The following is a 5704-nucleotide window of genomic DNA, read 5'->3' on the forward strand; positions in this document are numbered from 1 at the left end:
TGAACCAAAGTGTTAAGGGCACAGACCAGCACTCTTCTCCCAGTCCAAGCACTTCCACTTTTCCCCACTAGATGTCACCATCAACACTCCTTACCAAGCACTTCTCACAGCTTCCTTCATTCAACATTTCTAAACACCATGTGCACTTGTTCAATCACACTCTGCCCCCATTTGCCATGCACTTACCAAACCTGGTTACTTGCTTCCCTCTTGTCCCCATATAAACCCCTCACTGGCTGTCACAAGTTGTGAAGTTTTGTCAGTGTCATCTACATTGCTGAACAGTCTCCCCATGCCTTGTTATAGCCTCGTTTCCATGACCTCCTGATTGACATCCTGACTATGACTTTGCTCTTCCCGTTTGTCTGACTGTTGCCTGTGACCACAACCACGTCTTTGCCTTACCACTGATAGCCCTGTCCTGCCAATATCTGACCTCCGCCTGACTTGACCAACCCACCAGCACCGCCAATGGGTTCCCCTGTTCCTGTTCCCACACTACGTAACACACAGTACTGTATTTCTAGTCTTTGCTGCCCCTGACAGAGCAGGATTAAACATAGCTGTCAAACAGTAAAGCATTTTAGCATAAATCCATACAATATACTTAGAGCTTCAGATATATGTATCTATCCTTCTTTCATTCTGTATTATTCACTGGATGATGAAGGCTCATCAAAGTCAGTCTTGCAGTTGTTGTGATCTTTTGAATATATATACAGGAATGATACAGAAACTCCAAACACAAAGAAGTGTGGGAAGATGTATGCTTGGAATAACAAGAATAAGCAGAATCAAATAATCTACGAACAAAAGTATGTGACATCACTGAGAAAGTTAAAATGCCAATGGACCAGAGACATTGCAAGAACAACAGATCAAAGATGTGCAAAAGAAGTAACAGAATGGATCCTAAGAGATGTAAAACAGACCAAGAAAAATACCACAGAAAAGATGGGAAGATTAAATCAGAAGCTTTACTCATGTATCCTGGAAAAGTGGAAATATCTTGGGGAAGCCTACATCCAGCAGTGGATCAACTGATAAAGGCTGATGATGTTATAATGTTTATAATTATATATAAGTATCAGTATATTCAAATGTAGTTTAAAATCTGAAAAAACAAAATGCTCTAAGAGTACTGTATGTCTACTCTTACAGTGTTTCAGTGTGAATGCCCTCTAAAAGTTTACTTCAGTAATGTAGTACTGAGTGACTCAGTAATTAATGGATGTCTTGTTGGTCATAAAGCTATAGTTTGGTTCTGCACTGATGCCTGTCTACATCTTACAGGCAGCTTTTGGTAATGTAAGGATCTGGTACATCCATCACTTATTGCACTTCCACTTTTATCAATAAACCAATAAATAATTCATTTGAAGAATAGAAAAGGCATTGGAGACTGCAAGCTTTTCACAAACATATCCAGAGATAACAGAAAAGGAGAAGATCACATGCAAGTATACAAATATACACCGATCAGCCATAACATTATGACCACTGACAGGTGAAGTGAATAACACTGATAATCTTGTTATCATGGCACCTGTCAGTGGGTGGGATATATTAGGCAGCAAGTGAACATTTTGTTCTCAAAATTGATGTGGTAGAAGCAGGAAAAATGGGCAAGCGTAAGGATCTGAGTGATTGTGATGGCTATACGACTGGGTCAGAGCATCTCCAAAACTGCAGCTCTTGTGGGGTGTTCCCGGTCTGCAGTGGTCAGTACAAGCAGTGAACCGGCGACAGGGTCATGGGCGGCCAAGGCTCATTGATGCACATGGGGAGCGAAGGTTGGCCTGTGTGGTCTGATCCAACAGACGAGCTACTGTAGCTCAAATTGCTGAAAAAGTTAATGCTGGTTCTGATAGAAAGGTGTCAGAACACACAGCGCATTGCAGTTTGTTGCGTATGGGGCTACGTAGCCGCAGACCAGTCAGGGTGCCCATGCTGACCCCTGTCCACTGCTGAAAGCGCCTACAATGAGAATGTGAGCATCAGAACTGGACCACGGAGCAATGGAAGAAGGTGGCCTGGTCTGATGAATCACGAGTTCAAGGTGTTGACTCCAAATTCCCCAGATCACAATCCAATCGAGCATCTGTGGGATGTGCTGGACAAACAAGTTCGATCCATGGAGGCCCCACCTCGCAAATTACAGGACTTAAAGGATCTGCTGCTAATGTCTTGGTGCCAGATACCACAGCACACCTTCCACAGCACAGGTAAACTGACAAAACGTCACGATGACATAGAGTTAGTGAGGGGTTTGAATGTGGAGCAGAGAACTAAGTTGGGAGGTGCAGGACGAATGGGAGCGGGTGATTGCAGAAGTCCACAGGGGTTTCAGGAATGTTAATTGAATGAATGGAGCTTGGAGAAGTGACTGACAGGGAAGGGCGATGGCAACATCCAGTGGGGAAAAGTGGAAGTGCTTGGACTGGGAGAAGAGTGATATGGCAAGCCAAATTATCATTTAGAGATGTCTCTAAATGCATTTCAAGATATCTGCAGACCATTTATAGATATCTAAATAAGGTGCTTTTTAAATATATCTCGAAATGATTTGAAGATAACTTTAAATGATTTAGAGCAGGGGTTCCCAAAGTGCACCCCGGGGGCCAAATGCGGCCCTCGAGAATGTTTGGTGCGGCCCCCCAAAGCCAACCTTCAACCATCCCTTTTCTGAACCTTTAGTATATTTTTACACTTTCTGAAAATGTTCTGTTACAAATTGCATATGTAATTTGAGGGAAAATAATAAAACAACAATCAAAGGTCATACATGTTCCCTAACAGAAATGTATAGGAAATAAAAAGGTATGATTTGGGACACATATTTCATTTTCATCGGTGGTTAATTTTTGACTGCGGCCCCCCATCCCATGCAACTTCCAGAAATTTGCCCTCTATCACCAGACATTGGGAACCCCTGATTTAGAGATATCTGCAAATCATTTAGAGATATCTGCAAATATTTCAAGGTATCTTCAAATAATTAAAGATATCTTCAAATATTTCAAGATATCTCTAAATCATTTTAATATATCTGCAAATCAATTAGAGATATCTGCAAATCATTTCAAGATATCTTCAATTTACTTTCTGTAGTCTGTCTGAGATTATCACTTTCCTCATTCAGTTACATAGGCTACGTCCCAAATCGCACACTTGCTCCCTCGTTCCCTCCCCTTTCGGGGCGGAAGTACTCCGGTGGCCATCTTAAAGGGTGTCCCAATCCCTTAGGAAACGAGTGAATGGAGCCTAATTTAACTTTTTGTGCCCTTCAATGCTCCCTTCAACAGAGTGTACAAAACAGTACACTTATGCGGAGTGTTTTAGTGCTGAAGTCCCAGAACTCTTTGCGTTAAAGGCGGAAACAAGTCAGTTGGGAAAATATGGTAGCGGCGGGTGCATATAAATGTAATGTAATGCTAGCTAGACAGTTGTAGAAATTGTTCAATTATGTATCAAGGAAATTATAATACATACATAGATAATATAACATTATTACACAATCATGATTTAAATATATGATTAGAAAGTTCAGCCAAAAAACTTTTCGGCACCTATCAATTAATTACTGAAGTAGTATCCTATAAAATGAACTAACAATATTTTAAATAATAATAATAATAATAATAATAATAATAATAATAATAATAATAATAATAATTATTATTATTATTATTATTATTATTATTATTATTATTATTATTTTATTAAATACAGAGACAGATGACAAGAAAAGATTGTGTAGGTACTTTTTCAGTCAAAGGCAAAGGCGGCAAGGAGCTGAATGCTGACGCTGAAGTGTGTCCCATTGAACGCTTTTAGCTTCACCCTACACCCTCACTCACTCAAGTGCACACTCTGTGATGTCAGCACAACGTCACGTGAAGTGTACACTAGTCGAAGGGCGTAGGGACCAAGTGTACGATTTAAAGATATCTGCTAATAATTTAGAGATCTTTAAATGTAATTTAAAATTAGATATATTTAAATATTTTTTCCAGATATCTATAATTGATTTGCAGATATCTTTAAATGATTTAGAGATATCTTGAAATATTTGAAGATATCTTTAAATTAATTCAAGATATCTCTAAATGATAATTTGGCTTGTCATAGAGTGCTCGTCTGTAGCCATGACAGAGTTAATCCAAAAAAATGAAGCAGAAAAAGGCATACAGACGTACAGATGTTATATTGACTGGTACTATTTACTTACTTATTTTTGGTCTGAGATTATACTGAATATTGTATATATGGAATTGCATTAAAAAAAAATGAATTGACCATTTTTATGTGTGTTTTTCTTCCCCTGGAATTGACAATTGTGCTAATGCATCTCAGCTAGTCACAATGATTCCCACCACCTTCACGTGGGGAGGGTGAGGAAGTATGACCACACCACTGGGCCCCACCACTGAGCTCTCCTGGTCACAATGGGTTAATGATATGAGCGGGATTTCAATGGGGGGGCGATGGTGTTTCTCTCGCTACCGGGGGGGGCTGAGGGCGTTCGTAAAAAAAAATCCTTATGGATTGACGCTGCCCCTAGCATTTGCCTATTCCGCCTATGCCACGGGCCGGCCCTGCTACCAAAGACTATACAGTTTTGTAGATGCAGCCTCTCAGATCCTTTCTGATGCCTTGCTTATCACCTGTCTTTTTCACAACTTCTCTCATTTGCCCGAGAAGAATTAATAAAAATGCTATTCCATGACAAACATTCTGGAGCCGGAGCAGTACATCTTTTTTTTTATCACACTCAAAAGGGTAATCATTCAGAGACCCAGAGATAACAGACATAACAATAAAACATATTTTAACAGGATAGCTTTGTAAGTAAGCAAGGAAGGCTCTGACACAGAGTGAAGGTAAATTGTGATCTTTATTTCTCACGCACTCACTCTTATATTCTCGGGTACGAGTCTTTTCTGGTGATCTGATTCAGTTTCTTGTAATCTACACAAAACCTCCAGGTGTCATCCTTTTTCCTGACCAGCACCACTGGAGCTGACCACGGGCTGTCAGATGGTTCGATCACCCCTGCAGCGGCCATCTCCTTAATCTTCGCCTCCACAGCTGTCCTCTTTGCCCATGCCATGCGTCGAGGGGAAATGTGGATGGGGGCTCTGTCCCGGTGTCGATTTTATGCTGGACCAAGTTGGTACGGATGCAGTCCTCATCTCGTGACACAAAAATATCCCTGAACTCAGCCAGTAGCTTCTGTAGTTATTGCCGCTGTCCCTCATCCAGGCTGTCACTGCTGCACTGCAGTAGGTCCCGCACTGCTTGTTTGGTCTCTGTCGACACCCCGGCACCAGGATCCTTGTGGACTGGTACTACAGCCTACCACTTGCTGTTTTTGGCTTCAGAGACTGCGGTGAGCCCCTTTGTTCGCTGTTTCCGGCACCATTCGCTTGCCGAAGAAGCGGCAGTCTGCATGGAATTCTCCCCCTCACCAGCATTCAGAGAGAGAGAGAGACGCCACCACTAAGGCTTGGTAATCTCATCGATCTTCCTCTGGTACATCTAGGAGTGCTTGTCGGGCCTTGCCGTCCAGAGCCATGGCTAGTTGCCCGGCCATCTTCCCTTCTATCCACTGGCCTGCCCACGCTGCTTATTGGAGTTGGGCTTGATAGGTCTCCCAGTTCACCGACCCATCATAGCGCAGTAACCGGATCCTTGCGCCCTC

Source organism: Amia ocellicauda, chromosome 4, assembly GCF_036373705.1.
Source record: "Amia ocellicauda isolate fAmiCal2 chromosome 4, fAmiCal2.hap1, whole genome shotgun sequence".
In the NCBI taxonomy this organism is placed as follows: Eukaryota; Metazoa; Chordata; class Actinopteri; order Amiiformes; family Amiidae; genus Amia; species Amia ocellicauda.